At 34.2% G+C, this 12,973-nt stretch overlaps 1 long non-coding RNA gene and 1 pseudogene across 1 annotated transcript; one reads left to right on the forward strand and one right to left on the reverse strand.

Annotated features, from left to right (window-relative positions):
- Window positions 1–7,602: 7,602 nt before the first annotated feature.
- LOC120270228 lies at window positions 7,603–8,465 on the reverse strand (annotated as a pseudogene).
- A 210-nt stretch (window positions 8,466–8,675) lies between these two features.
- On the forward strand, window positions 8,676–11,584 carry LOC120270740. The gene is made up of 3 exons (XR_005539675.1): window positions 8,676–9,204; window positions 9,719–9,778; window positions 11,394–11,584. It is a non-coding gene; the product is annotated as an uncharacterized LOC120270740 (long non-coding RNA).
- The last annotated feature ends 1,389 nt before the right edge of the window (window positions 11,585–12,973 follow it).

Below are 12,973 nucleotides of genomic sequence, written 5' to 3' on the forward strand. Positions count from 1 at the left end.
GGTAGGGTATGCCAAAACCCTTACCCGTACCCGTAACCCCTACCCCATATCCGTACCCTTACCCGTACCATTCAGGGTAAAAAAAAAATCATACCCTTACCCTTACCCGCAGGGTACTGGTATACCCGCAAGGTAACCGCTTACCTGTTGTTCAAATTATCGAATTAAATTAAAATAATAATAATAATAAATTAATTATACATTATATTACAATCTTTAAACACATGTCCATAAATTCAAAATTACAAGTTAATATATATTTGCTTATCTTAAATTATATAATCACATAAAAATGACATTTATTTAGGACTCAATGGTAACTCTACCTTTTGTTTTGTTCATGTTTAACTATCTTGGTTTTTATTTTAAATTGTTTTCATATATCTACTATTTATATTTTATATAGCTTCAAATTTTATAAATATCTAGTAAGATTTTGAATATAAAAAACATTATAAGTAATTCTCATAAGTTATATCCAATTGATTTTTTATTAGTGTTTTATTTTTCAGAATGTTCTTATAATTTATAGAATAAATTATTATAACATTATTTTTTTATGTTTGTTTATTTTTAAATTTAATTATGATTCTTAATATATATCTAAAAATTCAATTTTTGATAATATTATCAAATATAAATATAGAAATTAAATAAAAATTTAAAAATAATATATTAAGAGAATTTGAAGTATTATTTTCAAATTAATCACCATGAAAAATAGATATTGAGTAAATTGTGAGTAAATGTTTAATTTAATAAAAAATTATATATATATATATATATATATGAGAGGGTAAGGGTACGGATACGGGTTTTACCCGTACCTTCTTCAACGGGTAAGGGTAAGGGTAAGGGTAAAGGTAAGGGTAAGGGTAAGGGTACGGGTAGGGTAGGGGCATACCCTTATCGGACCCGTACCCGCTCAAAAACTAATCTGTACTACCTTTCACCCGCACCCGCATTCTCGGTCAAAGAGGGTAATACGTACCCTCTTTGACTGGTACGTGTATGGGTATACCCGTCGGGTAGGGTACAAATTGCCATCTCTAATTTTTGATGATGTGATGTTGGAAATTGTTTGACAGCATGTGAGATAAAATTGTCAACTGAAGCAGACAGCGTGTCATATATATGATGACAAAAAATTTCCGGCATGCACATCATCAAATATAGGTTGGAATCTCTCATATGACTACTAGATGAAACAAAATTGAAGCCGGGTAATCATTTCGATTCAAATTGAAGTTTTGACCCACAAAAAAAAAACCATAGTTTGGTGTCCTATCAAAAAATTTACACGATTACTACTTTTCACTCTACAAGAGGCAATCTATCAAGTGAGAATAAGCCACATCTCAGTTCTTTCGTAACTTTCATAGAATCGTATCCGTGGGATCATCTCTCTAACATTTGGAGCTTGTTCCAATAAAAATCATGAATTGACAATCACTTGAAACCATAAATTATTAAAATTTCAATATGTTAGCATTATTTTTTATAATTAGTCTTAAAGGCGGGGTGAGAATAAAGGATCTCCATTAACATTTGATTTGAAAGTATACATATAATTAGGTGAATTTTTACTGTTATATAGGAAAAAACTCAAAAACAGATAATAAAAAATAAAAAGTAAAATTAAAAATAAAAAATAAAATTGTTAAAATATTTTTTTTATTTTTATTTTGCTTTTATGCCCCTAAAATCACAAAAAAAAAAAAAAAAACTCTAGTTATTTGTTAGTTTTGCACCAAACCCCCTAACACTAATTTTATACCAACTAAACATATTTTCCTGATTAAACGCTACCTATGATTAGGTTAGAAAAAAAGTGTTCCCAATCTTATGTTTGAAAAATCAACTTATCTGTTATAATGGTCAAGCAAAATAGTTGAGCAACATTTGACTACCATGTGGAAGGTGTGTTAATTTGTCCACATTATCCAAAAAGGTATAATCACGAAAAATAGTCCTCGTGACTTTTTCTCTCTTCCTTTTTAGTCTCTCTACTCAGAAATGCTCCCAACTAGTCCCTCTACTTTTAAAAATGTCCCCATTATCCCCACTCAGATATGCACCCAGTGCTCACCATCTCCCTGCAGAATCGCTCGGACACACCCTAACATTGACCATCTCAGTCGCCAAACCACTCGGGACAAAAAACTCAATTGCCCTCTTCCCTCTCTCCTCCTTTTTCCCACTGAAACGCTCTCCGCCGTCCTCTTCCAACACACACCAATTCAACTTTGCCTGGGTTTTGGAGAACAGTAAGAGCCACGTTGCAAAAAAGTAGAGGGACTGGTTGAAGTAGAGCCACGTTGCAAAGTAAGAGCCACGTGGCTAAACATATTTTCCTGATTAAACGCTACCTATGATTAGGTTAGAAAAAAAGTGTTCCCAATTTTTATGTTTGATTCAACTTATCTCGTTATAATGGTCAAGAAAAATAGTTGAGCAACATTTGACTACCATGTGGAAGGTGTGTTAATTTGTCCACATTATCCAGTATAATCACGAAAATAGTCCCTATACTTTTCTCTCTCTTCCCTTTTAGTCCCTCTACTCAGAAATGCTCCCGACTAGTCCCTCTACTTTTGAAAATGTGCCCACTTAGTTAAAAATGCTCCCAACCAGTCCCTCTAAAATGTCCCCATTATCCCCACTCAGATATGCACCCAGCGTTCACCATCTCCCTGCCGAACCGCTCAGACACACCCAACATTGACCATCTCCCTGCCAAACCACTCAGACAAAATCTCAATTGCCCCCCCCAACCCCCTTCCCTCTCTCCTCCTTTTCCCACTAAAACGCTCTCCTCCATCCTCTTCCAACACACACCAATTCAACTTTGCCTAGGTTTTGGAGAACAGTAAGAGCCACGTTGCAAAAAAGTAGAGGGACTGGTTGAAGTAGAGCCACGTTGCAAAGTAAGAGCCACGTGGCTAAACATATTTTCCTGATTAAACGCTACCTATGAATAGGTTAGAAAAAAAGTGTTCCCAATCTTAAGTTTGAAAAAAAAAATTCAACTTATCTGTCATAATGGTCAAGCAAAATAGTTGAGCAACATTTGACTACCATGTGGAAGGTGTGTTAATTTGTCCACATTATCCAAAAAAAAAAGGTATAATCACGAAAATAGTCCCTGTACTTTTCTCTCTCTTCCCTTTTAGTCCCTCTGCTCAGAAATGCTACCGACTAGTCCCTCTACTTTTGAAAATGTGCCCACTTAGTTAAAAATGCTCCCAACCAGTCCCTCTACTTTTAAAAATGTGCCCACTTAGAGAAATGATGGTTGAATTGGTGTGTGTTGCAAAAAAGTAAGAGCCACGTTGCAAAAATGTGCCTAATCTCAGCCGTAACCCTCAACTTGAAGTCCAAATCTGAATTAGTATTTGATTTATAAACAATGGAATCTTTACAACCAAATAGTTAAAGGATTAGGTTTCTTTTAATTTACATTTTGTGTTTGCCATATTTTCCCATATATTTTGTTTATTTAATTATTTACTTGGACACATGCCTTGATGTCTTTTATGCTGATGCCACAAGTTTCATCTTTTCTTTACTAATTCGTATTTGCATGATATTTTCAAATGGATGTTTGATTCATAAAGATTTTTACCTTTTTGGATAAATAAAAGTGAGAAATATCTTGACCAATATCTAAAAATTGAAAATTTTAAATCATATAAAAAATTAACATAAATCTTTTTATATTTCTATCTAAAAATTGAAAATTAAAATTGTATAAAAAATAAATATAAATCCTTTTATATCTATGTCCATGAATCTATAGATCATGGGATATGATTTTCATGGGCATATCAAATATATTTGTGAACTTATATAAAAAATATTTTTAAAAAAATTACCATACATGCATACACAGGTCATCAATCTATATAAGTTCAGTTAATAATTAAATTTAAATTATATATCTGTTTCAGTGTTTTGCTTTAAAGAAAATATTTATTTTACAATTCTCAATGATTAAAAAAAAGTAGGAATACTCTTTTGCCCATAAATAAATGTATAAATAAAAAGTTGAAGAATAAAAATAGATGATGTGCTCTACTTATTACTAACAACATGCCTAAATAGTTCAGCATCTTATCAAATGTATAAATAAAGTGTCTTACTAGTAATAGTTTATGTTAATTAATCTCATGTCAATTTATCAAACCACCTGCAGTATAAGTATGATATGAGTATGCATTAGTTGTTAATACTATGTATAATATATATATATACTGGTAATGAACAAATAGTCCCTTTAAAATTAAGGTATTCACAAAAAAAACCCCATGACTTTGAGTATTCCCAAAAGGTCCTTCCTTTTTCTGACATGTTATTTTTCAGACCTTTCTGCCATAGAGGTGATTGATGTTGACATAAAGATAACTGATATTAACTGGGTTGGCTCTCAGTTTTTAAGCGAAAACACTAAATTTTAAGCTGAACCCCATAATTTTAAGCGGAAAAGTCAAATTTTAAACCCAAATGTGCTATATGTTAAGTGAAAATTTATGTGGTTAAACAAAAATACGCAATGTTAAACAGAAACTATATATTTTAAGCGGGAAGTATATGTTGTAAAATAGAATAAACTAACAGAGCGAGCTGCATTAATTGAAAAGTAAACTGTCAGGATTGAAAAGTAAACTATCAAAAAAAAGAGGGACTGTCTGGTAAATTCAAATATCAGAGGGTCTGTCTGTGATGTTTTGAAACTTTCAAGGAGTTATAATTCATTTTCCCATATATATATATATATGTGTGTGTGTGTGTGTGTGTGTCCTATTATGCCTATGAAGGTATGCAACTACTCATGATATGTTTTATGTATTCTTAGATTCAACCAATCTTAACACAGCTCAATTCAAATTATCTATAGGTAGCCAATTTAGTTATTTGTCACAATGTGTATTTATTTTATTCTTTATTTTGGCCTCTTAGTTTCGTAAAATGTTACTTTTCCTTTTAGTGGGTAGTTGGTGATGGACCATCAACACATTCTATATTTTCTTCTTACTTGGAGAATTTATGTGAACATGATGACTATATATATGGCTGGTTTCTAATTTTTTTTTCACTTTCATTTTGAGGGGGGATAGTGGGAGGACTATAAATGAAAGAGCTTTGGCTAGATACTAGTTACGAAGAGATATACTAGATTCCCATATTAAGTCAGGTGATAATTATTGTTTATGGGAATTAAGAATATGCACAAACACATTTGCACATCTTTATGAGGTCCTAAGGGTACGGGAAGGCTTGGTGAAACTTTGTAGAGTTACAATTGAGGAGCAAATTATTGGTTTTTTTTTTTTAATATACTAGCACATCACACAAAGTAAAGGACTATCCAAGTAAAATTCTATAAATCAGGTCAAACAATTAGTAGATACTATTATAGGGTCTTAGCTATTGTTTTAAAGTTACAAGATGAATTATTTATCAAGCCACAATCAATTATAAAAAATAGCAGGAAAAGCGGTTCAAGGTATACTTTATTTGAGCAATGTAAAATATAAATTATATGTTTTTCATTAGACATAAGTCAATAAAATTATAATTTTCTAATGAGCTTGTGGGGATGTTTAGATGCCTTAGATGGCACCTATATAGCAGTATCACCAAATTTAGCAGATAGACCTAGGTATTAAACTATGAAAGGTGGACTTGCAACAAATGTCTTAGGAGTTTGTACCAAGAAAATGATCAACTTCTGGCAACGCAACCCTTGCTAGCAGCAAGTGCACGGATCATACAAGTGCTAAAGTGTGCCCAATTGGATCGGGTAGTCAATTCCATAGGGACTAGGAAGCTTCAAATACTAATTGATCCTCTAGTATCCAACTGATTCGAAAGGTTAGGGAAAAGTATAAATCTAAGAATCTAGAAAGAAATAAAGGATGAAAAGAGGGTGGAAATAAGTAGGCAATTGAACTGGATAAGGGACATGTGGGCTCCTTTTTTCTCACCCACCCTTTAATTAGGGTTAACCGGTTAAAAATAATGGATCACACATCAAATTTTAATTCTTTGTGACTTCTAGAGATTATGGGTTCATGACTTCCATTAGGGGAAAGCCCTTAATGTTAATTACCTCCGATTAAGAAATAAATGTGAACAAAAAAAAATTGTGATAATAAATTTCATTCATTTAAATAAATATGAATTTCATTGAAAGTACAAGGAATTTGAAATCATCTCACAAACTTGAATTTTCTTTTCAAAAGCTTCGGCTCTCAAGCTTGTGAAGCTTCCTTCAAGTCTTGACTTGTAAAACTCTTTGGGTGTTTGACTTTTGATGTTTTGAGACTGCTGAGTCCAATTGTCGATTTATATGGATTTTCAAGTCTTGACTCTCTCTTCATATTTTGAATCTTAACTTGGTTGCTTTGGTTTTGATTTTTGTTTTGTTAATATATATATATATATATATATGTTTGAACATATAATTTATATATATATATCATATGTTACTGCTTGTGACCAGTCACCATGTAATATATATATATATCTCATTACCCCCTCGCGACAAATTTAACCGTTGCCTAGAGTTGAGTCCTCTTAGTGCTGCTTTGGGATGAGTATATATATATATATATATTGGGATGTTTATATATATAAATCTATATTCATCATATCCATACTCATGTGCATGATGAGGCTCTTTTCTTTTATTTATTTATTTATTTATTTTTATTTTTAATTTTTAATTTTTAATTTTTTTTTAAACATGCACCTGAGTATACATGCTTCTCATTGATTCATTTCTATGCATATATCCCTCATGGTGGGACCCGCTTTTTTTTTTTAATGAACCAAAACGTGATGCATGCTTCTCATTTTCTTCTTAATCATGTATTCATTTGCATGTATATCTTTTTCATGGTGGGCCCATGCAATTTTTTTTTAAATAATTTATACAAGTGAGGATGCATGCACTTGATCACTTTAATATGTCATTTCACACACACACACATATATATATATATATAAATCATGGGCTTTGAAACTTGAAAATTATGACATGGACATCCATTCTACAGCAAATCACCTATATTTGCTAAGTTAAATCTTCACTTTGATTGCATGATTCTAGAGACAGCAACAAAAGGGTTCTTTGAAGACAGTACAAATTGGTGATCATTTTCATTGTTATTATTAATAATGTTTGCAAAGATAGTAGTACTGGAAGGAGTTTGCATGGCTATTAATGAAGCTCTGTTAATGGTAGTAATGGTACGTACATGCTTGCATGAATTGCATGTAATGCCCTTTTTTTCAGTATATGGTTCATATAATTATCCCACCCTCTCCCTCAACTAGAAATACATGTCACTAATTAACCAAATTAATGATGCTAATGTACATATAATAACATATATATATATATATATATAATGGCTCAAATAACTCTCATGATGGAAGATGGTGATGCACTCATTATCAGGTACATTCACACAAGCAAGGATGCTGGTGATGATTTATGATGTGGAATGTAACAGCATGATTTCCATCATTGGATCCATTGCTACTCAAAAAACTTCCTGAGGGAGATCCGTAAAGGGCAAAATACATCCCTTGAAACTATTGCTGATAGCTTGTTGGAGTTCCATTGACGTTGGGTGCAGCACCATTCACTGAGTCCTTCCTTCACCCAAAGGGATTCTTCAAAAATTGTATTCGCATGCTACCATGCCCGGAACTAGTGAGAACAGCACCTTGCAAATTCTGGTGGACAGCTGTAGTACTGCTCACATCTTTAATTCAATAAAGCACACAGTGTTTCTTTCTTAACATGAAACCTTCATTTGTTTGTAGCCAGGTTGCACAAATGAAAAGACTCCTAAGTTCTTTCTCATTTAAATTCTCTCCAAGATTGCCAATGAACAGAGTATTGCAAGGGGCATTGTCTTTGTTATTCTGGATAAGCGCATAACCACTAGGTGCTGACACAGGAGCAGGAGGCAGTATCAGCACTTGTACCACTGAGTACCCTGCATATGGGTCATATGGAGCAGGTGGGGCAATATATCCATGGCCACCCCATACAGGTCCTGATGGTGGGTAAAACGGAGAAAGGCTTGGGTAACTTGCATGGGTATAGTCCCCACCTATTCTCATGCGCTTGCTTTAGTCAAGTGAGCTTGAATCATTATCAACACCTCTCTTGACAAACAAATTCTTCTTTGCCATTTCAGTGTGCAATATCGACTTTGTTTCCGAATAAAAAAAAACAAGTCTTGAAGAGCGTTCTGGGTAGCCATGGCGTGTTGTGCCATGGTAAACAGCGTGAACCCCATCGACTGCTCACCCTTGTAGTTGATCTATGATGGCTCGAAGCTCGGGTGCTATCAGAGCTGGTTGTGCAGTTCTCTTTCCTTCACATCTTCCAGCAATCCAGAGATAAAGATCGTACGGACCTCATCGGAGAAGGGGCGATTCGAGTTCTCAACAGCAGCATACAGCCTCCTTTCTCCATCTCATAGAGACGCAACAGCAGCAGCAGTGGCGATTGTGGGCCCCAGTCTTGTTTGTCTCCATTTGTTTGGAACCAAGCCCAAAGCCTGGATTCAAGGAAAATTTTGTAGTTTCCCAATTGTGTAAACCGTGAATTCATGAAGCTTTGTTTTAAGCTTTTGTTGCAATAATGGTTTTGGAGCCCAGCTATAGACATCCTTTATTCTACCCACTGAGAAAGTTATGCATGTTAGAGCTCCTTTAGTAAGAAGAGAATGCAATCCTTTAGGAGAGGGAGAAGATAGAGTTCATGTCTTGATCTAAGTATAAGACCTTGCTCTCAAGATGAAAATCCATTGGTGATCTAAGTGAGATGCTTTTCTACATGAGTATTACTATCACCGGAAGTTAAACTTCGGCAAGAGGTTAGCATCATTCTTCAAGAGTTTTCTCACTTAGAGAGAGAGAGAGAGAGAGAGAGAGAGAGAGAGAGAAAATTCTGGTATTGAAAATCCGGCGAAGCTCCGGCGATGCTCCGGCGTGGAAACTTGATAGAGGGAATGGTTGGGTTTTGGACACATGAATGTTGGAAGAAGCTTGATTTCATTAAATCTAAAGTATGGTGGGTTTCTACTCTTGCTTCTTTGGTGTCCATTGTTGGAGGTTAGAGAGATGTGATGGAATTATGATGATAAAGACATGAGGTTATGGCTGCATAATGCCTTGTTGGTGAGCATCTAATGTTTACTTAAAATCATTATTTTTGTTTTTAAGCATTTGTGACAACTGCAGCCATTTGAGTATTAATCCTTGCATATCTTTGCATGAAAACTACAGCCTTTTGTTGGTATACATATACACTTATATTTACATCAAAAACCGCAGCCATTTGAGTGTTTATCTTTGCATATTTTTGCATGAAAACCTGCAGCCTGTTAATGTTTTTGAACCCATTAGAAACCCAAGCTTTATGCTTGTAAATTAGTTGTTTTGCATGTCTTCTTATTTCTTTCAAGCATGCTTAAGGGCCAACTAGTACATGCTTAGAAGAACACACTCACCTTCTAAATTCTGCAGCCTTAGAATGTGTGTTTTTGCATTTGAAAGTGACCTTGCAATCCTTGGGTGATCTTAGGTAGTTGCTTTGATGATGACCAACAACCCTAGTTTATGTTGTTCATTTTATGTTTTGATTGGTTCATTCTTTCTTGAGTTGTAATGGTTGCCAATCCTTGGGTTATAGGACCACTTGAGAAGTGGCTTTGGGTCTTCGCATTGTGTCTTGGAGTAGAGTATTTTCGAGGTAAGTAATCCACACATATTATTTTGACAAGTTTTAATTGCAAAATTTCTAATATTATTTGATTATATATTTAAAATATCCCAAGAGTGGGAGCCTGCAACTATTTTGTTTAAAGGATTATTTGATCACTTTTGGATTTTAAATTTTGGTATGTAACTTTTACACTATTCTTTTTAGTGACTTTTTTGCATATGTATCTTGAATATGTAGAAAAATTATGAACTTAGCTTTTCGAAACTATTTTTGCTATGAATATCGGGTAAGTAATCTACCGATAACTCCAGTATTTTTCAATACTTGGGAAATTATTTTATTTGATAAAAATAATTATCTAGTATTTTGTTATTTTATTTTTGAATATATGTTATTTTGTTAATATTAAAATTATTTATTTGGAATATGTATTTTGAGGTATTTTCTTTAGTTAATTATTTTTATTTAGTTGTTGACTTGGTAAATCTACCTTGGTGTAATGTTAATTAAATGATCGCTATTCATTTTAACTTGGTTATTAATTTATTATTTATACTAAGTGTGCAATTACATTCAAATGATTACTTCAACATTTTTAAAATTTGTTGGTTTGTAGGCATGGGTTGATGATTATGCTATCTTTTGAATTGACTTAGTTAATTCCTTTATTTATTTATTTATTTATTTATTTATCTATTTATATAAGTATTTAATTTAGTTTTGAATGAGCTAGTGTTTTGAGTAATTTTAAATATTTCATGTGCTTAAATGTTTATATTTCATTTATGGTTATCGAGTTATTTTCCCTAAAGTGAGATTTTGATATTTATCCGTATAATATATATATGAACTTGAGGAAATTTTAGAAATTTCTGACCTTGTACTCTGCAAATATTTTGTATCTGAATGTTTTGGTCTCCAAATGAGCGATATGCAACCACTGCCGATGGGGGTTAAACCCACGACCTTGTCGACAAAGTAATTTTTGAGAAAAAGAGATGCAGGTTTAATCGCACGTGTCCGTTCGATGAAATAATCAACGACCACTTTCGGTATTCGATCTCGGGTCACGAGGGTAAATAAATGATATCTCGTTATTTTTGGCTCGAGTCCATCACGAGGATAAACAAATGACCTTTGGCACTTACAGTGAATTTGGAGACATACACTTGAATTTGTTACTTTTTGGCTTTGCCGTTTTGGATTTTGAATTTTGCAAAAAACACAAATATTTGTCCCGCCTTGAAATTTTTCACGTATTTTTTTGATATCGTATTTACGGGTTTTTGAATTCGGTAAATCATATTTGTAAATATTCTTTATTAGAATATTTCACTTTTGTATTTTTGTTTTGTTTAAATTATGCTTTGAAGACCTATGCTCATTTCGGCGAATAATTATTCGCGATTCGAAAACTCTGATAATCTTTTGATTTTCGGGTTATTTTTGAATAGCGTTACTACTTGAGAACTATACCTCCGTTGAACCATTTTATTTTTGTATTTGTTTTAAACTATGTTTAAACTTTGAATTATTCTTAATATCTCGAATTGAGATTCACAAACCCCCGTTGTTTTAGAACAATTTTCGGATTACTTACTCGGGCTAGTGAGCTCATGGATTTGTTTTAAATCCTTTTCAGATCAAGAGTGGTAGACCGTGGTGGATCTTGAAAGACTGCCTGTAGATGTTGCTTGTCCTGTGTAAAATTGTAGTCCTTGTCATTGTCTATCACTATGTCCCTGTATTTTGTATTTTGGACTTCTGTATCCCGATTTTGTGTACTTTGTAGAGTTTGTAATCCTGTAACTCAGTTGGGTTATTATAGTTTTACTTGTCCTGGATCAGATTTTGAGGCCTTGCAGGCCTATGGGGCTCACGCCTTGTGGGTCTGCGGCCGTTTGTCTGCGCACCGGGTCTGGTGAGCCGGGTTCGGGGCGTGACAGCGATGGTTGTAACTTTCTTTGGTGACTATGACAAGCAGCGGGCAACAGCAGCGGTGATGGCAAAGCGGTGATGTTGGTGTTAGATAACTTCCAGAACCTGTAGAGAAAAAACTGAGAAGAATACTAAAGATTTTAAACTCTATCCAAACAAATATCCGTCTCAACTTTTCATTAACAACTTTAGAATATAAATAAGCAACAAGCCTAACAAACTGCTAACTGAATCTTAACAAACTTCAAACTTTTTTAGATAAAGTTTATCCTATATCAACACTAATCTTCAACTAATCTTCCTAATTGGATTTGAAACATATGCACGCACACAATGTCACCCAGCAGACTTGTATGCATTTGGTTTTACTTGACCAGGTCAAGATTATTAACAACATTTTCCCTCCTAATCTTGACTTGGCTATTCAAGATTTCTTATTCCCAGCAAGTCACGCATCTCACAGAACTTGACTCTGGGAAGTGCCTTCGTGAGTATGTCAGCCCGTTGCTCTTCCGTGCGAACATGTTTAACGATGATGAGCTTGTTTTCGATACACTCACGAATGAAATGGAATCGAGTGTCTATATGTTTACTCCTCCCATGAAACACTGGGTTCTTCATCAAAGCAATAGCCGATTTATTATCAACATATAGGGTCGATGGGCTCCAATGACAATCCGGTCAACTCGCTTATCAAACTTCTAAGCCAAATACCTTGGCGGTGCTGCTATTCTTGCCATGAATTACGCTTCACGGTGGATAAGGCAACACTTTTTTTGTTTTTGTGAGCTCCATGCAACTATTTTTCCCAAAGAAGTAGAACACTAGTCCGATCGTGCTTCAGTCTGTCATCAACGCCACCGCCAAGTTGCTATCACTATAACCAGTTAACATCTCCGTTGCTTCTACCTTCTCATAAACAAGTCCAAACTCTAAGGTTCCTCTCACATACTTTAGAATTTGTTTCACAGCCTGGAGATGCAAGCTTGTTGGTCTTTCCATATACCTGCTCACTATGCCAATAGAATAAGCAAGGTCTGGCCTAGTGTGAATTAGGTATCTCAAGCTTCCAATAATTCTCCTGTATTGAGTTGGATCCAATGGTACACCCTCTTCATCTCTCCCGAGCTTCAATTTAGTCTCCATCGTATACTTTGTTGAGTTACACTCATCCATTCCTGCTTGTTGTAGTATCTTCTTAGCATAAGAAGCTTGCTTTAATTTGATGCAGTGCTTGGATTGATCCACCTCAATCCCAAGATAATATGAGAGTAGTCCCAAATC

The sequence above is a fragment of the Dioscorea cayenensis genome, chromosome 10, assembly GCF_009730915.1.
Source record: "Dioscorea cayenensis subsp. rotundata cultivar TDr96_F1 chromosome 10, TDr96_F1_v2_PseudoChromosome.rev07_lg8_w22 25.fasta, whole genome shotgun sequence".
Lineage (NCBI taxonomy): Eukaryota > Viridiplantae > Streptophyta > Magnoliopsida > Dioscoreales > Dioscoreaceae > Dioscorea > Dioscorea cayenensis.